This window comes from Schistocerca serialis, chromosome 6, assembly GCF_023864345.2.
Source record: "Schistocerca serialis cubense isolate TAMUIC-IGC-003099 chromosome 6, iqSchSeri2.2, whole genome shotgun sequence".
In the NCBI taxonomy this organism is placed as follows: Eukaryota; Metazoa; Arthropoda; class Insecta; order Orthoptera; family Acrididae; genus Schistocerca; species Schistocerca serialis.
In genome coordinates, this window is record NC_064643.1 from 150086872 (window position 1) to 150110616 (window position 23745).

Consider the following 23745-nt stretch of genomic DNA (forward strand, 5'->3'; position numbering starts at 1 on the left):
AACTGAGCTACCGAAGCACGACTCACGCCCGGTACCCACAGCTTTACTTCTGCCAGTATCTCGTCTCCTACCTTCCAAACTTTACAGAAGTTCTTCTGCGAACCTTGCAGAACTAGCACTCCTGAAAGAAAGGATATAGCGGAGACATGGCTTAGCCACAGCCTGGGGGATGTTTCCAGAATGAGATTTTCACTCTGCAGCGGAGTGTGCGCTGATATGAAACTTCCTGGCAGATTAAAACTGTGTACCCGACCGAGACTCGAACTCGGGACCTTTGCCTTTCGCGGGCAAGTGCTCTACCAACTGAGCTACCGAAGCACGACTCACGCCCGGTACCCACAGCTTTACTTCTGCCAGTATCTCGTCTCCTACCTTCCAAACTTTACAGAAGTTCTTCTGCGAACCTTGCAGAACTAGCACTCCTGAAAGAAAGGATATAGCGGAGACATGGCTTAGCCACAGCCTGGGGGATGTTTCCAGAATGAGATTTTCACTCTGCAGCGGAGTGTGCGCTGATATGAAACTTCCTGGCAGATTAAAACTGTGTGCCCGACCGAGACTCGAACTCGGGACCTTTGCCTTTCGCGGGCAAGTGCTCTACCAACTGAGCTACCGAAGCACGACTCACGCCCGGTACCCACAGCTTTACTTCTGCCAGTATCTCGTCTCCTACCTTCCAAACTTTACAGAAGTTCTTCTGCGAACCTTGCAGAACTAGCACTCCTGAAAGAAAGGATATAGCGGAGACATGGCTTAGCCACAGCCTGGGGGATGTTTCCAGAATGAGATTTTCACTCTGCAGCGGAGTGTGCGCTGATATGAAACTTCCTGGCAGATTAAAACTGTGTGCCCGACCGAGACTCGAACTCGGGACCTTTGCCTTTCGCGGGCAAGTGCTCTACCAACTGAGCTACCGAAGCACGACTCACGCCCGGTACCCACAGCTTTACTTCTGCCAGTATCTCGTCTCCTACCTTCCAAACTTTACAGAAGTTCTTCTGCGAACCTTGCAGAACTAGCACTCCTGAAAGAAAGGATATAGCGGAGACATGGCTTAGCCACAGCCTGGGGGATGTTTCCAGAATGAGATTTTCACTCTGCAGCGGAGTGTGCGCCGATATGAAACTTCCTGGCAGATTAAAACTGTGTGCCCGACCGAGACTCGAACTTGGGACCTTTGCCTTTCGCGGGCAAGTGCTCTACCAACTGAGCTACCGAAGCACGACTCACGCCCGGTACCCACAGCTTTACTTCTGCCAGTATCTCGTCTCCTACCTTCCAAACTTTACAGAAGTTCTTCTGCGAACCTTGCAGAACTAGCACTCCTGAAAGAAAGGATATAGCGGAGACATGGCTTAGCCACAGCCTGGGGGATGTTTCCAGAATGAGATTTTCACTCTGCAGCGGAGTGTGCGCTGATATGAAACTTCCTGGCAGATTAAAACTGTGTGCCCGACCGAGACTCGAACTCGGGACCTTTGCCTTTCGCGGGCAAGTGCTCTACCAACTGAGCTACCGAAGCACGACTCACGCCCGGTACCCACAGCTTTACTTCTGCCAGTATCTCGTCTCCTACCTTCCAAACTTTACAGAAGTTCTTCTGCGAACCTTGCAGAACTAGCACTCCTGAAAGAAAGGATATAGCGGAGACATGGCTTAGCCACAGCCTGGGGGATGTTTCCAGAATGAGATTTTCACTCTGCAGCGGAGTCTCGGTCGGGCACACAGTTTTAATCTGCCAGGAAGTTTCATATCAGCGCACACTCCGCTGCAGAGTGAAAATCTCATTCTGGAAACATCCCCCAGGCTGTGGCTAAGCCATGTCTCCGCTATATCCTTTCTTTCAGGAGTGCTAGTTCTGCAAGTTTCGCAGAAGAACTTCTGTAAAGTTTGGAAGGTAGGAGACGAGATACTGGCAGAAGTAAAGCTGTGGGTACCGGGCGTGAGTCGTGCTTCGGTAGCTCAGTTGGTAGAGCACTTGCCCGCGAAAGGCAAAGGTCCCGAGTTCGAGTCTCGGTCGGGCACACAGTTTTAATCTGCCAGGAAGTTTCATATCAGCGCACACTCCGCTGCAGAGTGAAAATCTCATTCTGGAAACATCCCCCAGGCTGTGGCTAAGCCATGTCTCCGCTATATCCTTTCTTTCAGGAGTGCTAGTTCTGCAAGGTTCGCAGAAGAACTTCTGTAAAGTTTGGAAGGTAGGAGACGAGATACTGGCAGAAGTAAAGCTGTGGGTACCGGGCGTGAGTCGTGCTTCGGTAGCTCAGTTGGTAGAGCACTTGCCCGCGAAAGGCAAAGGTCCCGAGTTCGAGTCTCGGTCGGGCACACAGTTTTAATCTGCCAGGAAGTTTCATATCAGCGCACACTCCGCTGCAGAGTGAAAATCTCATTCTGGAAACATCCCCCAGGCTGTGGCTAAGCCATGTCTCCGCTATATCCTTTCTTTCAGGAGTGCTAGTTCTGCAAGGTTCGCAGAAGAACTTCTGTAAAGTTTGGAAGGTAGGAGACGAGATACTGGCAGAAGTAAAGCTGTGGGTACCGGGCGTGAGTCGTGCTTCGGTAGCTCAGTTGGTAGAGCACTTGCCCGCGCAAGGCAAAGGTCCCGAGTTCGAGTCTCGGTCGGGCACACAGTTTTAATCTGCCAGGAAGTTTCATTATGAAGACAATTAATAACATTTGTGAAATACAACTTTTTTTGCGGAAAACATAATGATGTTCTAAGTCGTCAGTTTTTCCACGACAAACGACTTATTATATGCATAATTGTTGCAACTGATTGCCGGGAATTATATATATATATATATTTGAATTACAAAAAACAAATACTAAAAAATAGGGTTGCATGGCGCGAGATTCGATCCGGCGACCTTCGGATTATGAACCCGAGCGCTTACCGCTGCGCCACGACGCTGTACAAAATTATTAATCGTAGAGAGTATTTCACCGCAACTGTTTCTTTTAACTGTCGATTTTCCCGACAACGGCTGAGAAGTGCATCTTGGTGCTTTGCCACATTACACCTCTGGCCAAGAGCTTTTATTATGCGCAGTATGAATCGAATCTGAATTTCACAATTGGCGGCCTCCCCTTGTGAGCCGTGTATCGACTCGTGTTACACCTTGTGTTTAGATAGCATTGGTTTTCCTTTTCTTCCTCTGACATGTTTGTTTGATATGATGTCAGTCATTAAATGGTTGCTTATTTGTCTTATCCCTCTGCTATCGATATCTGCGTTTTGGCTTCCGGGAAACTGCTATGGAGGAAGTGAGATCTTTGACCGGTTGTAGTCTCGCGTGGCGGCGCGTAAGTAGGAGGGAGGGGGGGGGGGGGGGGGGGTTGCGCGCAGAGAGAAAGGTAGACACGGGAGGGCAGTGTGGCTCTCCAGCGCGAAGCAGTCGTGGTCGGTTGTACCGAGTCGCCACGTGATGTATGTCGGTTGTGTGTAGTGAGCGGGTCGAGTTGACGGAAGAGCTCCCCGCGTGTTGGTTGTATACAGAATCGCCACAGGAGTAGTTGCTGTTCATTTCGGCTTGGTAGGACGTTAACAAGCTTCTTTAAATCCTCTGTTTCAACACTGGAATTTAAAAGGAGACACCTAACATGAAGGAGCGGTCACTATCCGTCAACGTTGCAGAGAAGACGTGAACTCCGGTGACAGAGCTTGTTGTCGCGTGACCGTGGCGTGTTGGGTACGCTGGTGACGCGTGTGCGGTCGGATGTGTGGATCCTTGCCATCAGATGTCGTGTACTGTCTGTTCGAGATTAACTGCAAGTTAAGTTCGTGGAAGGCTTAATCATTAAGTAATAATTTCTTGTAACCATCGTCTCTTCTGCCTAGTGGCCTCCTGCGACCGGGTTTCCTGTCCCTGGCACCGGTGTAATTGAAGACAGTGATCTTTCCTCCTCGTCTCGTTACTGTCCGATGGGAGGTGTAGTTTTGGCAGTTTAATTGTTTCGCTATTCTGTCGTGGGTTATGAGTAAATTCATGCTTCTTGTTGGTTGATTATGTGGTCGCTCATTCAGGACTGAGTGGTGTAGTGTTTCCTTGCACGAGGTTAGCTCTAATTCTGTCTGCAAGTTAAGCCGTCTTAGAACAAGTTTTCGATGGCTAAAAGTCGGTGCAGTGACCAGCCTGAGAGTGGCAATTATGTTTACGGACGTATTTAAATTGGTCAGTATTCTGTCTAGCCTGAGCATCCCTGAGTGGGTGATTTGTGGCCGCCTTACACGGGTCCGTCATGTCTGTTATGTTCTAATGATATTCCAGGACACTTTTGTTTAAATTTTTTTTAATTTCTCCAAGTTTGTAAATTCCTTTTATTGCCATTAATCGTGTGTTTGCTGAGACCTGTTTAATTTTTTTTAATGGCGGTGTTGGTAGCTTCACTACCTCACCGTACCTTATTAACAATGTTCTGCATTTACTTTAGTAGCCTGTTTACTAATGTTCTTTAATTTTTTTAAATTGTTGTATTGCTATAAATTACTTTGATTGGCGTTAGCGGCGTGTTTTAAAAGGTTGTATATTGTCGTACTGCTAGCTTCTGTAAGATACGAATAAAGAATTTGTGAAAATCTCAACTCGACAGTAAACTACTAGAAATTTGGCCCCGTTTCCCAACTTGTGGTGTGGCTTGTAGTAACCGTAACCAGCTACATAGTTTGCATCATCTGACTTTCCTGGCCATCCAGAACTTCCACTACCAACTTTACCATCATCCTATGCAGCTGTCTTAGTAGCACCACCATCATACGCAGCAGTAGCATTCGCTGAGACATAATTTGCAACAGTTCCAACCACACTAGAACAATGTGGAGAGTAACTGTTGTAACAGCATCATATAAACGCAGTCCCAACAGCACTATATGCAACTGTCACAACTACACCATGTTCCTAGTAAGACATCACGCTGCAGCAAATCCAAACAGTGTGGCAAATCAACAGCCTCAGAACCCACTTCACTAACAAAAATGGTTCAAATGGCTCTGAGCACTATGGTACTTAACATCTATGGTCATCAGTCCCCTAGAACTTAGAACTACTTAAACCTAACTAACCTAAGGGCATCACACAACACCCAGTCATCACGGGGCAGAGAAAATCCCTGACTTCACTAACAAATAGCCATAAAATACTAAGCGGTGGTACACCATATGTAGTACATAATTATCTCACTATAACTCCCTCCTGTAACCTTTGGTATTAGTACTGCCTTGCTTACACTCCGTATACACTCCGTCACAAATACCACCCATACCGAGGGAATCTACACACATTGCCATGAATCAGGCAGTCCATCCTAAGAAAACAGGAAATTACGTGGAGAGCGAACTAAATAACAATCTTCATTTCCTCATCCGTTGTGCCCCCTGCACCGACAACAACTCTGGTCTTCATTCCTAGTTGGGATATTCCCAGAAATTCCTTCAACTATTGGTCACCAACTCACCAGTGGCTCAAATGGCTCTGGGACTTAACATCTGAGGTCATCAGTCCCCTAGACTTAGGTTAGCTAGGTTTAATTAGTTCTAAGGACAGCACACACATCCATGCCCGAGGCAGAATTCGAACCTGCGACCGTAGCAGCAGCGCGGTTCCGGACTGAAGCGCCTAGAACCGCTCAGGCACAACGACCGGCAACTCATCAATGATGCCCTCAAATACCGTAGAAGACACTGGGTCCCAATAGGAACCAGTCTTACGTTTCAGACGCCTAAATGCAACATCATCGCAACCAAGACTGTGGAAAACCTACTACGTCTCCTCACTGTGAAGTCAGTCATCTCCTGAAACAATGATCGAATCCATAATCCCGACTGCTGCATAACAGTTACAACCGATCCCACCCAAATTACTTCTGCAAAATGCGAAGCTAAGCCCACTCCCATTACACCTCAGTAGTGCTCATCTACCCTACCGACAGACCATGACAACTTTTATAATTCCTCACATTCCGCACCTAAAACAGAATATGTAATTCGTTTCGCGACCACATTTCTACAAAACGCCTGTCCATTTGAGCGAAATCATATGCTCCAACATATTACACTGGCTGCCCGTTCTATATTTCACATTTAATGCTACAGCCAAGTACTCCGAGAATGACTCTCATTTTATCTTCCCTTGTTTAATCCCACTGTCATCTCACCCTGTTCTATTACACTCACTTCCAACCATGAGCACAGCCAAATCCTATTCCTATGGCCAGTACCCGAATTTTCTTTTTGAATCAACAGTATTCTGACTGGTTTGATGCGGTCCGCCTGCAATTCCTCTCCAGTGCCAAACTCTTCATCTCAAAGTAGCACTTCCAAGCTATGTCCTCAATTATTTGCTGGATATATTCCAATCTCTGACTTCCTCTACAGGTTTTATTCTGTACAGCCCCCTATAGTACTTAACAAATGTCCTACCATTCCATCCCTTCATCTTGTCAGTGTTTTCCGTATATTCCTTTTCTCCGCGATTCTTTGGAGAACCTTCTCAATCCTTACCCTATCATTCCACCTAATTTTCAACATTTTTCTGTAGCATCACACTTCGAATGCTTCGATCCTCTTCCATTCTGGTTTTCCCATGTTTCACTACCATACAATGCTGTGCTCCAAATGTACATTCTCAGAATTTTTTTCCTCAAACTTATTCCTAGGTTTGATATCAGTAGAATTCTCTTGGCCATGAGACCCCCTTTTTGCCAGTGCTAGTCTCCTATTTATGCCCCCCTTGCTCCCTCTGTAATGGGTTATTTTGATGCCCAATAACCGGAATTCTATAACTTCGTCTATATCGTGATCAGCAACCCTGACAAAGCTTGTTACTGCTTCGATTTCTACTACTTCTCATTACTTTCGTCTTTCTTCGATTTACTCTCAATCCATATTCTGTACTCATTACACCGTTCATCCCATTCAGCAGATCGTTTAATTCTTCTTTACTTTCACTGAGTATAGTAGTGTCATCAGAGAATCTTATCATTGATGTCCTTTCATCCCTGTCTTACATCCTTTTTAATCCGAGCACTTCGTTCTTGTTCTTCCACTCTTACTGTTACCTCTTGGCTCTTGCACATTTTGTATATTACCCTTGTTTCCCTATAGCTTAGCCCTAATTCGAACATCTTCCACTATTTGACATCATCGAACGTTTTTAGCATGTCGACAAATCCTATTAACTAGTCTTGTTTTTCTTTTTTTCTTTAGTCTTGCTTCTATTATAAACCACAACGTCAGAATTGCCTCTCTGGTGCCTTTACCTTTCCTAAAGCCAAAGTGATCGTTACGTTTTTTCCCATTCTTCTCTACACTATTGTTGTCAGCAGCTGTTAAGCTGACTGTTTGATAATTTTCACACTTGTCGACTCTTTCAGTCCTCTGAATTGTGTGGCTGTTTTGATCTCCGGAACGGTGTGGATGATGTTTTTCCTACAGTCAAACGGTATATCGCCAGACTTATACATTCTACACGAAAACCTCAACTGTTTCTTTGTTGCCGCTTTCCCAAATGATGTTAGAAATGCTGATGGAATGTCATCTATTCCTTCTGCCTTACTGGACCTTAAGTCTTCGAACGCTCTTTCAAATTCAGATTTTTCTTTTATCACATCATCAGATAAGTCTTCCCCTCATACAGGCCTTTAGTGTACTCCTTCCTCCTATCCGCTCTCTCCTCTGCATTCAGTAGTGGAATTCCCACTGCATTCTTAATGTTACTATCATTGCTTAAGTGTTTTGACTTTTATGCGTAGTCAGTCCGTCTGACAATCATTTCTTTTTCGATTTCTTCACATTCTCCCTGCAGACTCAGCCTCTTTGCGTTTTCTATTTATTTCATTCCTAAGTGACTCGTATTTATCTATTCTATAATTTCCCTGAACATTTTTGTACTTCCTTCTTTCATGGGTCAACTGATATATTTCATCTGTTACCCATGCTTTGTTCGCAGTTATTTTCTTTGTACCGACTGTTCTTGATTTCAGCTTCTGTGATTACCCTTTTCAGAGACGTCCTATCCTCTTCAACTAAACTGCCTACTGTACTATTGCTTATTACACTATCTACAGTCTCAGAGAAATTCAAGAACACCTCTTCATTCCTTTTCGCTTCTGTATTGCACTTATTTGCACACTGATTCTTTCTGACTACTCTTAAACTTCAACCTACACTTCATCACTACCAAATTGTGCTTTAAGTCTATCAATGCTCCTGGGTATACCTTAAATTGTAGTATCTGATTTCGAAATCACTGCCTGGCCTTAATTTAAACTAAATAATATCTTCCTTTATCTCCCGTCATTTTTCAAGTATACCTCCTCCTCTTGTTATTCTTGAACATAGTTGTGGTGTCACCGCCAGACACCACACTTGCTAGGTGGTAGCCTTTAAATCGGCCGCGGTCCGTTAGTATACGTCGGACCCGCGTGTCGCCACTGTCAGTGATTGCAGACCGAGCGCCACCACACGGCAGGTCTACAGAGACTTCCTAGCACTCGCCCCAGTTGTACAGCCGACTTAGCCAGAGATGGATCACTGACAACTACGCTCTCATTTGCCGAGACGATAGATACCATAGCCTTCAGCTGCGTCATTTGCTACGACCTAGCAAGGCGCCATAGCATTTGATATTGAGATTATAACATGTACCGTCAAGAGCGATGTACACCAATCGTGGATTAAAGTTAAGTATTATATCAACTACGTACTTTATTTGCTACTATTAATTCCCTTAACTGTTCCAGACCTCGCCCCAGCCTGCGTGAGGTTAAGCGCGTGCCTTTCGGCTTCCTCTCATTGTGACTTGGCTGTCTTGCCAACTCACAACAATAGTATTCCCTATTACCAGCGGAAATTTATTGCAGAACTCAGTTACTGTTTCTTATTTACAGTACAAAGCCCATATTCTCACGTAATCCTTTCTTCTATTCCTTCCCCTACAACCACATTCCAGTCCCCTATGACCATTAGGTTTCCATATCCTTTCAGGTACTGAATTACCCGTTCAGTATCCTCAGACACGTTCTCTATCTCGTTATCCTTGGCATGCGACGTCGGCCTGTATACCGGAACTTTCGTTGTTGGAGATGATTTACTGTCTATTCTGACGAGAACAACCCTGTCACTGAACTGTTCACAGTAACTCGCTCTCTACCCTACCTTCTTATTTATAACGAATCCTGCACCCGTTATACCAGTTTCTACTGCTACTGATATTACCCTATAATTATCTTACCAGAAATCGTCCTTTCCATTTTACTTCACTGACCCCCCGCTGTATCTAGACTGAGCCTTAACATTTCCCTTTTCAGATTTTCTGACTTCCCTTCCACGTATTTGCAATACTTACTTGAAAAATATTCTTCCCAACCCAAACTCTCATCATTGTTCCCCACCTCGCTTTTTGCGTACAGAAGTTCCTTTCCATCCGTATTTTGTTCACGCATAGCTGGTAACTGAGCCCACGAAGATGACATCCGGTTGTAGTGGAGGCCCGACCATGGTTAACAGCATTCCAACGCCAACTCCTCTGCCTTCGCACAGAGCCACTGCCACATCAAGATCATCAGATTCAGACGACTCACTAAGTGAGTGAAGTAGGGTCAGTGAGCATAAACCACGTTGAAAATTGTGCATTATACAACAAATTTAACAAGTCCTACAACATGTAGCTCCTTCAATAGCACAATGCATAGATGCGTAGATACAGGTTCCTGCGCACACACCGCTCCAAGCACCGCTTGACAGTGGGGCGCTTCATGCTGTAGCAGTTTGACAGGGGTGAAGGGCACACGCCATAAGCTGTGTTTACCTGAATAGGCAGACACGTGAGGGCAGCTGATGCTATTGCACATACAATTACAGCTTACTTACAACCATCACTCGTCATAAGACTACTGATAAGCGAGTGCGGCTGCAGATTACAGGCAGTATTAAATAAAGTTTCCTGCGGTACTGTATGGTCATTGCCATTTATTATTAAACTACAGTCACAAAGAAGAGTAGCTTACCCCATGTAAATGAAAAGTGATTTGTTTATGTAAGAAGTAACAATGGATCTAAGTTTTCTGTTATAAAAGTCTATCCACATCTATCTGACATATGTAGCACATACATGAAATGTACTCATAGTTATAAATAAGAACAACCTTCAGCTGTGTAAGGGAATGATGATAGGGTTCGAGTCCCAGTCTGGCAAAAAGATTTTCACTGATTTCTCGCTTTACGTGAGCAGGTGCCTTAACCACATTATGTGAAGTTGCAGATAATGATCAGTTGTACTTGAATTATTCTGATTCTTATTATTATGGTATTTTGCTTGATGGTAATGAACCTGCGAAGGAGAGTCAGAATATTTTACGTAAAGATTTATCATGTTATCTTAAAGTTGATTTGTATTATACGTTTTGTACCAGAGAACCAGGTTCTGCATGTACTTAATTTTTGTTTTCAGAAATAAATGACTGCAAGAGATTTCTTTCAATCTAATTGGGGACGCATTGTTGAATTTGTACCTGTCATCCGTGATTCCCTCCTGAATCCCAACGCACCTAACGTCGGAGAAGAGTATATATTTAATTGTGCTTTACGTGAGCAGGTGCCTTAACCACATTGGCTGTCTGTGCACGACTCATGGCCAGACCCACACTTCTATATGTCGTCGTTGCTGTCTCACAACCTGTTCTCATTCACACAGTATTTCAGTTAAAATTTCCTATACATGAATTACAGTCACTGCCTGGTATCGGCGGATAAATACGACATAGCAGTTGTTATTAAGAAGAACGATGCAATAATCCTTCAGACATGCATGCATGGTTCTTCTTAACACTACACTGTCGTAAGGGCTGTAGAAGCGCGCGGTGGAAGTCAGAACCTATACGTGTGAGTCACTATCAAGCAGCCTTCACTAGGGAATCGTCATCGTCAGATATTTTTTTCTGTGAAGGAATTCTCAATTCACGAAAGGTGGCAATGATACGGTGCCTCATCAGAGTTGTAGCGTGACTGTGCTCAATTTTTGTGTTCATCTATCAACAGTCCTAGAATCTACCTGGCGCAAACCTTTTTCAGCTTGAGGTATCTCAATATTCTGCACACTCGCTTTCTTTATTCCCACTCGGATTACATGTCCGAAGGAACATCGCATCGTTCTTCTTAACAACACAGGCACAGCAGTATCATATGTAGCACGACGTATGGCATACTTCTTGCTAAGTATAGATCGAGAAATATGTCAGTTTCGCACTAAATTCAATAAGGGCTTAGTCATCAGCGCCAACGCATAAAATCTCCTGCAACGTTAACGATCTCACTTTTCCAGTAGCGGTTCGTTCGGTGAGATGTCACTATGGCAAGTCTGCCTTTGCGTGGTGCTAATGGTGTTGGGAATTTCTATATTTCGAATGTTTCTACGATTGGCGTCATTCACCGAAACGTACCAAATTTACCTGAAGAAGGAATACATAAAAAGTAAGAATTAACCCAAGCAATATAAGAATATGAGAATTTAAGAAGATCCTAACCCCTGAAAATTTCACACACACATATACGAGTATTATATAATAAATGGACGACACTTATTGCCAAACCCAACTGTAGTTCTATAATTGATGTAACCTCTTTGTACCCCCTTACGACGTAAGACATATTCGTGCAGTAACCTTCAAAGGACGTGGGTAGATAAGTGGAAACGTATACTAAACACACGGAGAGCAAAGTGAGAGGCAATTTCGGCAGAGATTACCGCTAAGAGACATCTTAATAACGTCGACAACTTCGACCATCGTCTTCTCAGAAACGGTCGAGTACCTGCGGATAAGCCTATACTCGAGCTCCTTTTCCACTGAGCCAAGTTTCTGGGAAATTGGGCTATGGCGCGTGCCGTGTTATCCTCGTGAGAGCCAATTCCATGCTCTCCGGCGAGGTTACAAAGACGCCGGGCTGTGTTACTATTATCTCTGACGATGGGCCGCGTGCCGTTCGGGATTAGCCGAGCGGTCTTGTGCGCTGCAGTCATAGACTGTGCGGAGCCCGGCGGAGGTTCGAGTCCTCCCTCGGGCATGGGTATGTGTATGTTTGTCCTTAGGATAATTTAGGTTAAGTAGAGTGTAAGCATAGGGACTGACGACCTTAGCAGTTAAGTCCCATAAGATTTCACACACATTTGAACATTTGATGGGCAGTGTGAGAGCTTACACTGGTGAGCCAAGGAGCATTATTACATGTTCCAGCCTAGATGAGCGATGTTTATAAGAGTGCGCTGATGTGATCAAAATGTTAAACACAAAGAGTGATATAACGTGTCATTTCTTGCTCTGAAACATACACACAAAGGTTTTGTCACAGCAGGAGAATTTCGTTGCGTTTAATGCGTCAAATGTCCTACCCGGGAGTCTGCAAGGCAGAATTAGTGTACAGTCCATTGGCCACAACTAGCGGTGACCAGCGTGCAACGGTCAGGGCCAGGCCTCAAACGCGGCCGTGCCAGGACACATTTGCCAATTTCCTCTGTGGTCGGCTCCGAGTTTGAAGCGCCGCTGGCGCCAGTAACCACATCATTAGCAGGCGAATCTCCTACCCACAAATCCCACAAGGCGAGCAGTTAAAATGACCCCGTCGTACCTATGATTTGGAAACATGCTTTCGGTTGACGTGAAACAACAGAGAAAACTCTTTCTGTCATCGAGAAGTGTAAAAATTTACTGTGACACAGCCGTGCGTAAATTCCGCAGACCTAGCAGACCACAAAATATAGTAAATACGCAATTGAACACACCATTTTCTGTTTTGCTATGCTTTCGAATTTCCGGTAAACGCATCTCATCAAGTAACTCAACTCTGTATGAAAATTTAAAGAATGTAGTTGGGAAAGGATATTCCTAATCAGAACGCTTGTCACCGTAGAAAAGAATTGAAATTTACTACCTATTTGCAGCAAATATTTTATTCTGGAATACAGAGATATTGGGCCTATTTTCCTGAAGTATTCGGCTTTTTGAAGACAACTACGGTATCTACAGTACAGTAATTCTTATAACGTTTATGGCAGAGGGTACCTTCTCCTCTACCATATGTTAGTGAGCCTACCGATTCAGTTCGTAGGTGGAGCCTGTGAATAACGTTTGCTAATTTTCCACTGAACGTACTTTCGTAACTCGTCTTCGTTGCGTCTACAGGAACAACAAGTTTAGGGCAGAACTAATGAAAATCAGAGGTGTGATAAAAACTGAGTCTGAAGCAAAAATACTTAATGACAACCCATATGAAACTTCATATGTGAAGCCTGCAACAAAATCCAGTTAGAGTAACTGCCCGGCAAAATAACTTTCAGGAAATAGTCGAAAGTTATGGATCTATGTGAAGTCAACAAACGGATAGAATCTTTCGTGTATTCTCTCACCTGTAAGCCTCGTGTGAAACGGATGACAATAAGCAGGCACTATATTATCTTACGCATTCGAATATCGATTTACGCGTCGGGACCTTACTACGGTATCATCGTTTTACAGCAGCTGAAAGTCAGAAGTGTTATGGATTGGCAAGACAGCCAACCCACTATGAGAGGAAGCCGAAAGGCACGCGTTTTAGCTCACGCAGGCTGGCGTGAGGTCTATAACAGGTCAAGGAAATGAGACTAACAAAAAACGTACGTAGCTGCTGGAATACTTAACTTTAATCCATAATTGGTGAACATCGCTCTTGACGGTACATATTTTACAGCATTAACTGGTAATGGCGCCATGCTAGGTCGTAGCAAATGACGTAGCTGAAGGCTATGCTAACTATCGTCTCGGCAAATTAGAGCGTATTTTGTCAGTGAACCATCGCTAGCAAAGTCGGCTGTACAACTGGGGCGAGTGCTAGGAAGTCTCTCTAGACCTGCCGTGTGGCGGCGCTCGGTCTGCAATCACTGATAGTGGCGACACGCGTGTCCGCCGTATACTAACGGACCGCGGCCGATTTAAAGGCTACCACCTAGCAAGTGTGGTGTCTGGCGGTGACACCACAAGAAGTATGTGCTTTTGAAACAAGGACTCCAGATACTGATGAACGATTAGTGATAATGATATCAAGGCACTACCTCCAGGCTGACCTCCCGTTAGAGATTTGCAGTGAACGCGTTGAGGAATTCTCACATTTCCCCGTTCTCGTGGTGAGTAGATTCTTGTGACTGGGACAGTTCGCACGTCAAAGAGTGGGTTGTAAATAATTGCAGACTAATATCACAACGCTCGTCTACTGAAGGTTCCTAGAGCTCATTAGAAACTTGAAGATTACTGTGTTACAGAAGGGAAAGTAGGTTCAGACAGTCAGTATGGGTTCTACAAAACACAAATGAAAAAAGGAACTCACTTCATTACATACAAGTTGTTTCCCCAAATAGAAGGTGCAAAACAAGGAGATTGACTCTGTCTTTTTGCCTTTCGGATGTACGTTTCATACTACACACCTAAAAAAAAGTTTTGCATCACCCCGGTTCCCAGAACTCCTGAAGATTGACGTTGACTGTGGATAATGTATCACAGACACAGTCCCTTTGACTGTGCAGAGATGCCACGATCAGTTCCAGTCAATCCAGCAGGAAGGAGGTACACGGCTCGTGTTGTCTGTAGTTCAAACATGTCTAGACGGTTAATACCGCGGTCTGATCGCGTCCGCAATGTTACTTTGTGCCAGGAAGGACTCTCAACAAGGAAAGTGTCCAGGCGTCTCTGAGTGCACCAAAGCGATGTTGTTCGGACATGGAGGAGATATAGAGAGACAGGAACCTTCGATGACATGCCTCGGTCAGGCCGCCAAAGGGCTACTAATGCAGTGGATGACCGCTACCTACGGATTATGACTCTGATGAACCCTGACATCAACGCCACCATGATGAATCACGCTTTCGTGCAGCCACAGGACGTTGTGTTACGACTCAAAGTGTGCGCAATATGCTGCATGATGCACAACTTCACTCCCGACGTCCATGGCGAGGTCCATCTTTGCAACCACGACACCATGCAGCGCGGTACAGATGGGCCCAACAACATGCCGAAGGAACCGCTCAGGATTGGCATCATGTTCTCTTCACTGATGAGTGTCGCATATGCCTTCAACCAGACAATCGTCGGAGACGTGTCTGGAGGCAACCCGGTCAGAATGAACGCCTTAGACACACTGTCCAACGAGTGCAGCAAGGTGGAGGTTCCCTGCTGTTTTCGGGTGGCATTATGTGGGGCCGACGTATGCCGCTGGTGGTCATGGGAGGCGCCGTAACGGATGTACGATACGTCAATGCCATCCTCCGACCGAAAGTGCAAAGATATCGGCAAGTTAATGGCGAGGCATTCGTTTTCATGGACGACAATTCGCGCCCCCATCGTGCACATCTTGTGAATGACTTCCTTCAGGATAACGAGTTCAAAATGGTTCAGATGGCTGTAAGCAAAATGGGACTTAACATCAGAGGTCATCAGTCCCCTAGAAACTACTTAAACGTAACTAAGGACATCACACACATCCATGCCAGAGACTGAAGCGCCTAGAACCACTCGCCCACAACGGCCGGCCAGAATTTACAGATCGGCTTCGAGCACTTCATTTTGACAGAGTTGAAGCGGTGCAAGCAGTGGTCAGACAATCTACAGCATTGGTATCAACAAACTGGTTTCTCATTGGGAGAAATGTATTCGTTGTGAGGGTAACTATGTTGAGAAATAGCCCTTAACTCACAAAGTGACTTTTCCGTAAAGTGTACTGCGAGGTGATGTCCTTGGGCCCCTATTATTATCAAATGAAGTTTTTAAGTTATTGTGATATCTCCGCCAAGGGCCACCGACCCACACCGCCGGCGGCCCAGGAGAAAGCCATGCGGCGAGTGCCCAAGAAGAAGACACTGCAGCCATTCTACAGAGCGCACAGGGGGTAGCCGGCGAACGTCTTCGCCTTGCTTAAGAACGTACACTCTGCGAAGAGCCTAACGGACAACGACAAGTTTGCCGAGAACTGATGGACTCCTGCAGCTATTAGGACGGAATGTGGAGAGTATACGCGCGAAAGTATTTGATTGTTCTGACCTGGCTGAAGCCGTTTTACCTGCCTTAGGCAGTAGGCATGTGGGATCAATTCCAGCACCACACGCGCACAGAAAGTAGCGTTCTTAAGAAGACTTTTACGCGACAGTAAGGAGATTCCTTATGAATCACGGACTCTAGGAGACTCTGAGACGGATCCCAAACATGAATCTGTCTAGGGCTTACGCAGCGATACCAGTTACAAAGTAGTGTTGTGTATCTACTCTCACAACAGCTTCGGAATACAGGAAAACATCGCAAGAATGTGAAATCGTAAGAATGATGCCAATTACCGAGGCGCACGCCAGTTCACGCCATGTAGGGAATTTTCACCCTGCACGGAGAGGCGTGGCCACGAAAAGGCACCTGTCACTGGGCTGCGTAAAAGTTTAGTCTGCCAATGACAACGCCGAAGCGAAGAAAGTTTCGCAGAGTAGTCGAGCTGAGAGATGGATGATGAGCGAAGAGGGAGTAGGTTAGACAGCGGGGAAGCGAGAGGATATGGGCGCTCTTCCATCCATCGCCAACGACCGCCTCCGGACACTGTGATATCACAGCTTCGGCCACGCAGCCGACAACGGGCAGACAAGGCCGTGGTCGTATTTGGGCCGAGCCGCAAAGCCGCTATTGCTTATGTGGGTAGCCGACTAGCGCTGCACAGATCCGGGGCGACGTGCCGTACCGACAGCCATACACGACGAATTATCACGAGTAATGGTGAGACGATCGTCCCCTTTGTTACCCTCAATAACTGAATCTTGTCCAAGCCCAGTCAAATCGACCGTGAGATTTGTATTTTCGTTTTGTTTTGTGTACACGGTACTCAAATAATTCATGTTTTAACCATCAAGCAATGTGTTCCATGCCGGCCAGGGTGGTCGAGCGGTTCTAGGCCCTACAATCTGGAGGCGTGCGACTGCTACGGTCGCAGGTTCGAACCTTGCCTCGGGCATGGACGTGTGTGATGTCCTTAGGTTAGTTAGGTTTAAGTAGTTCTAAGTTCTAGGGGACTGATGACCTCAGAAGTTAAGTCCCATAGTGCTCAGAGCCATTTGAACCATTTTTTAAATGTGTTCCGTTCATTATGCCACTTAATTATCGGCTTCCAGTGTGGGGCGATCTATATTCTCACACACTTTCACAAGTCCACCATACTATATAACAATCATTTTTACTATTATTTAATAGCTTTTAATCACTCCTTGTCGATTTTATTACCCAACACAATGCCTACACTATACTTTATAATGCAAAATCACGTATTTTTCTAGGTTTTTGTAAATAGTAAAAATAAAAAAGAAAGGTGATGCAGAAGTGAATCTCACAATTTGATATATTATGGTACACCTATATCAAAAAACTATTTACATAAAACTAAATTCCATTAATTTCGCAGACAAAAATTGCACTCGATAGGTACAAAAAGAATGTTTGAGAAACTGCCATTCAAAGCTGGAGCCTTGTGTTTTGAGTGGTGATAAAAAAACATATTGTATTTTAACTAACATCTTAAGTACATTATTGGAGAAACAGTAAGGTCCCGATCACAACTGCCGTGAAGTTATTCTTCTGAATGATCCTCTTCTTTACTAGCTAAACTGTGATCACTGGATATTGTAAAATGGTCGTCTTCTTCCTGTATTTCTTCATATGTATCACTGACATCTTCGTTCATCCAGCGACTAACAATTTTTGCAAACTTAGGATCGTTACAACTGCGACAGTCCTATGAATGTATTTTGTACTATACTGGAGAAACATGTAGAGGTCTAAGGGACACCAACACGTGATAGTAACACTTGTTAACAGCAAGCACTGAAAGTGGTAAGACAACCGACAGCAGAACGTTATAGGTCTGGCAGTTTAAGGTGCATTCCGCTAGATCTGACATTGGAGAGCGAGTTCGAAAAGTTTCGCGCAGTCAGAGTCTACGACTCGCGAATTAACGGACAAATATGTGGAAATGAAGGATAAAGACGTAGAATGTTAACAAAGATCGTTGTATTTAAAAATATTTAAGAGTTTTCTGATAAGGTTTCGGGGGCATTACTGGGAGTAATCATTCACAGTGACCTAAAGGTTTATTGACTGTCATCGGCGAATCTGCAGGAAGTTGCCGTAGGGGCGTGATACTCATTTCGTTTCGGTTACTGGCTGTAGCGTAGTCTTTACTGCAGGTGCTCTAGTAGGGATGCTTGCCTCCAACCTGCAGTAACTCCCTACCAAGGGCGTGAGATGGTGTGGGACGGCCGCTCTGCCACTGCGGTAGCATCCTCCGTTTTGCGCTTAGTAGTGAGTGGTGGTTCCGCCAAAACACACTTACCACCTGAATAAAGTACGATGCGACTTAAAAAAAAATACAAACAATCCTGTCGGAGAAACGTCCGCAGCCGGCCGCGGTGGCCGTGCGGTTCTAGAGCGCTTCAGTCCAGATACGCGCTGCTCCTATGGTCGCAGGTTCGAATCCTGCCTCGGGCTGGATGTGTGTGATGTACTTAGGCTGGATAGGTTTAACTAGTTCTAAGTCTAGGGGACTGATGATCTCAGATGTTGAGTCTCATAGTGCTTACAGCCATTTGAACTAAACATCCGCAACTGAGCATTATACCAGAGGTTGAAAATACTGCTACGGTTTTAAGGTCCTTTTTATTTACACAAGCTGCGACATCGTCGCGAAAAAACATAGTGACCCGTATATGTAATAAGATTCGTTTAACTTACGTCTATGGTCACAATCTTTTCTGTTTAACAGATTACCGGTTTCGGTCTTTAATGACAGCCACTTTGGCTGCAGTGCATTAGGACTTTGTTTTTATGAGACAGATCTGATGATGGTCATTAAAGACCGAAACCGGTAATCTGTTAAACAGAAAACATTGTGACCATAGACGTAAATTAAAGGAAACTCTTTATCTAGCACACGACTGGTTTCGGGCTCTTGTACGACCATCTTCAGGTGTCGTACAGAAAACAGCAAGAGACGACAGGTAATTTTTACATACAGCAATACGCACAGAAAACAAAAAAAGTCCATTAAAAATTTAAAAACCGCCGGTCGGGTTAGGTGCTGTGAAGCCTAAGTCAATGCCAAAGTGACTACGGGCGACTGCCTGGGTAAAGAAATACCAGGGCACTTACACACTGGGTGCTGTGACCCCGTGAGCCGCGGTGGTCGAGTGCAAGATGGGGTGTGCTACCAACGGGCGCAGAGCATGGAGTAGCGTACGCGATGGAGGAAGCAAAGTGTTACCACTTTGTCGGAGCGGCGAAAGTACTGCCATCTGTTGATGGGAAGAAGAACGCGGACCACTAGGCCGACCGTTCACAATTTGAATTATTGATTTACATTTAAAATTTTATGTCGCAACTTCCACTCTGTTTTACTACAGTTCTGTACTGCCCTACTCAACATGTTCCTTTACCACGCATAATGCACTTTTAATGTTTTTCATGTAACTTTCGATACAATGTTTATTTTTTTTTTTCATTCTTCATTTTAAATGAAAATCAGTAATTCAAATTGTGAACGGCCGAGCAAGTGGCCTCGCGTTCTTCTTCCCATCAACAGATGGCAGTACTTTCGCCACTCTGCCGCCTCCCTCGCGTCCGCTAGTCCATGGTCTGCTCTCGTTGGTAGCGCACCGCATCTTGCACTTGTCCACCGCGGCGCTTTGGGTCACAACACCTAGCGTAAGTGTCCTGGTATTCTTTGCATATTTCTTTACCCAGACAGTCGTCCGTAGTACTGTCTGGTGTCACTTTGGCACTGACTTGGGATTCACAGCACCTAACCCGACCGGCGGTTCTTAAATGTATTTAAATTTCTTTATGGACTTTTGTTTGTTTTTATATGTATTAAAAAAACTGAATGTGTGTGAAATCTTATGGAACTTAACTGCTAAAGTCATCAGTCAAATGGTTCAAATGGCTCTGAGCACTATGTGACTTAACTTCTGAGGTCATCAGTCGCCTAGAACTTAGAACTAATTAAACCCAACTAACCTAAGGACATCACACACATCCATGCCCGAGGCAGGATTCGAACCTGCGACCGCAGCGGTCACGCGGTTCCAGACTGAAGCGCCTTGAACCGCACGGCCATACCCGCCGGCATCATCAGTCCCTAAGCTTACACACTACTTAACCTAAATTATCCTAAGGATAAACACACACACCCATGCCCGAGGGAGGACTCGAACCTCCGCCGGTACCAGCCGCACAGTCCATGCCTGCAGCGCCTTAGACCGTTATGTGTATTGCTGCGTGTAAAAATTATCCCCCTTCTCTTGTTATTTTCAGGAAGTCACCTGAGGATGTGCCCTTATGAGCCCGAAACTGTTCATGTGTTAAATAAAAAAGAACCTTACAACTGTAGCGGTATTTTCAATCTCTGCTACAGAAAATTGCTGACGGTGATGACAGCGTAATTAATTGAGAACCTGAGTTTACGTATAAAACTGACGGACAGAGAAGTTCGTGAAACATTTAATAAAGAATGAAACGATGGTCCAAGTAGGCTGCATTATTTTCACTGTCCTTGCAACTGAACAGTTCACTCGTGGATCATTTTCAAGTACATTTTCCAGCTGGAAATTTCAGATATATGCTCAAAGTGACACACTGTTGAAATTGGTCAGTTGCACGGATAATAAAAAGAATACACACTACTTGGACCATGTTTTCATTCTAAAAACACGTCGAGACTGTGAGTCCTCACAAAGATAAGATTTTAAACCTTAACCGCGAATATCGCCGCGAAAAGTACGTTGCCAAAGATATTCCTGTCCTACGGGTCACACTGCAACGTCAATACGCTGACAGTTTACAAGCGCCCCGTGGTACGCATCTGTTATCAACAGACTCGACGCCGATCTCCGAACTGCGGCCACGCACTGCCGGCGCACACAACGCAGGACGGCCGTAGTTCGCGGCCTGACCTGGCGGCTAACGAGGCACGGCTGCGTATCGAGCGGTACGACGCACGCCGTCCCGCCCTGCGTGGCGTATCGTGCCGTGCTGTGGCCGGGCGTCGCCGGCCGTGTTGTGCGTGTCGTGCCGCCGCGCGTGAAACCTCCGCCCTCGCTCTCGATCCCAAGAGCGAAACTCAAGGACGGCCCAAGGACCACATTCGCAGTGTGTGTGTGTGTGTGTGTGTGTGTGTGTGTGTGTGTGTGTGTGTGTGCCGTCATACTAGGGGTTCTGGAGCGCCTCCGAAGCGGAGCTCGCCGTACGTTAAGCTCCAGTTCAGATGTGTATTACAAATCAAACCATCAGCCGATCCCTGCTCCAACTGGGCATCCAAGAGCAACAAAAATTTGATTTCCGCTATTTCACGCAATTATTAGCCAGTTTCAATAGTTTAAATTGCTGCATAATCTACTCATTAAGAGGTATAATATTATGTTAAAGTTTTAACACAGTAAGTCAAGTCTTAATATTAGACACTGTGCATATACACAGTGTAGTCACATTGTGACCACCTGCCAAAAGGTCTGAATAACCACCATTTGCAGCTCCGGACGTGCACGAAGGGAGTCAGTGAGGTTCCTGGAGGTACCGACAAGAATGCTGAGCCGTTCGGACTCCAGGCCGATACCGACAGGGATGTAGAGCCATACCAACCTCAGGGCCGTGGTCAGCTGCGCTAGGTTGCTCAGTTGAGGAGAGCACAGAGCGCCCGATTGAGGTGGTCTCACAGGTTCTCGATTGGATTTAAATCCGGCGAGTTTAGTGGTCACACGTCTACGGTAGATTAATCCTGGTTCTCTTACATGGGCGGACATAGTCCAGAAGGATAGATACATACAGTATGTGTCCGGACACCTGCCTGAAAATGACATACAAGTTCGTGGCGCCCTCCATCGGTGATGCTGGAATACAGTATGGTGTTGGCCCACCCTTAGCATTGATGACAGCTTGCACTCTCGCAGGCATATGTTCAATCAGGCGCTGGAAGGTTTCTTGGGGAATGGCAGCCCATTATTCACAGAGTGCTGCACTGAGGAGAGCTATAGATGTGGGTCGGTGAGGCCTGGCACGAGGCGTTCCAGAACACCCCAGAGGTGTTCTATAGGATTCAGGTCAGGATTGTGCGCAGGCTAGTCCATTACAGGGATGTTATTCTCGTGTCACCATTCCGTCAGATGCCGTGCATTACGAACAGGTGCTCGAGCGTGTTGAAAGGTGTAATCGCTATCCCCGAATTGCTCTTCGTGGGAAGCAAGAAGGTGCTAAAAACATTAATGTAGGCCTGTGCTGTGACAGTGCCACCCAAAACAACCAGGGGGCGCAAGCACCCTCCATGAAAAACACGACCATACCATAACACCACGGCCTCCGAATTTTACTGTAGGCACAACACACACTGGCAGATGACGTTCACCGGGCATTCGCCATACCCTCACCATGCCATCGGATCGCCGCATTGTGTACGGTGATTCGTCACTCCACACAAGCTTGCTTACGCTCCTCACATCAAGTGAGGCGTCGTTTGGCATTCACCAGCGTGATGTCTGCCTTATGAGCAGCCGCTCGACCATGAAATCGAAGTTTTTCTCACCTCCCGCCTAACTGTCATGGTACTTGCAGTCGATCCTAATGCAGTTTGGAATTCGTGAGTACTTGTATGGATAGATGTGTGCCTATTGTACATTCGACGCTCTTCAACTGTCGGCGGTCTCTGTCAGTCAACAGATGAGGTCGGCCTGTACGCTTTTGTGCTGTACGCACCCCTTCAAGTTTCCACTTCATTATCACATTGGAAACAGTGACCAAGGGACGTTTAGGAGTGGGGAAATCTCTCGTACAGACGTATGACACAAGTGCCACCCAATCACCCGACCGAGTTCGAAGTTCGTGAGTTCTGCTCTCTCACGATGTCTAATGACTACTGAGGTCGCCGACCGGAGTGGACGAGCGGTTCTAGGCGCTACAGTCTGGAACCGCGCGACTGCTACGGTCGCAGGTTCGAATCCTGGCTCAGGCATGGATGAGTGTGATGTACTTAGGTTACTTAGGTTTAAGTAGTGACTGATGACCTCAGATGTTAACTCCCGTAGGATATTCCATAGGATATTACTGAGAACATTTGGAAAACAGAAATGACTCCAGAAGAGTGGAAAACGTCATTAATCCACCTACTTCGTAAAAGGAGATACAAACAAAATGTTAAAAATTACAGAATGTCACTTCTGTCACTGGCATCCACGAATGCTATTAAAATCTCTTCTGAATAGAGTTCAAGTAACTGCAGAGAACAGACTTGTTAACTTCAAATCAATAATTCGCCAGATAATGTTAACGACCAAACCTATTATAGATCATTTATTGAGCTCAAGAGACCATATACTCAGTTGGACAGAGGAGCAATAAATAAAATCATTTGAGAATTTTGCGTTAAAGCAAAATATTACAGAGCGCCTCGTCAGGCCGTGAAGACCCAAGGGCCGTCGTGTCTTCCTCTGCCTTGAGAGTGTATAGGCAGCGCTCCCCTGGCCGTTTTACAGACTTTCCAGACCTTGGAACAGCTACTACTCGGTCAAGTAGCACCTACCCTGGTACCACGAGGCTGAGTTAATGGAACATTAGCAGATAGGATTCGTAAAACTCTGACAAATACAACTTAAGTTAAATTTATCTCATTTGGAACAGGAAGTGATGTTAAACACTACAGGTAATTAGCGTCCCCCTCTTTCT

At 45.5% G+C, this 23745-nt stretch overlaps 1 non-coding gene across 1 annotated transcript; it reads left to right on the forward strand.

Annotated features, from left to right (window-relative positions):
* The first annotated feature begins 2552 nt into the window (after positions 1 to 2552).
* Positions 2553 to 2627, forward strand: Trnaa-cgc (transfer RNA alanine (anticodon CGC)). Its single transcript has one exon. It is a non-coding gene; the product is annotated as a tRNA-Ala (tRNA).
* Positions 2628 to 23745: the final 21118 nt, after the last annotated feature.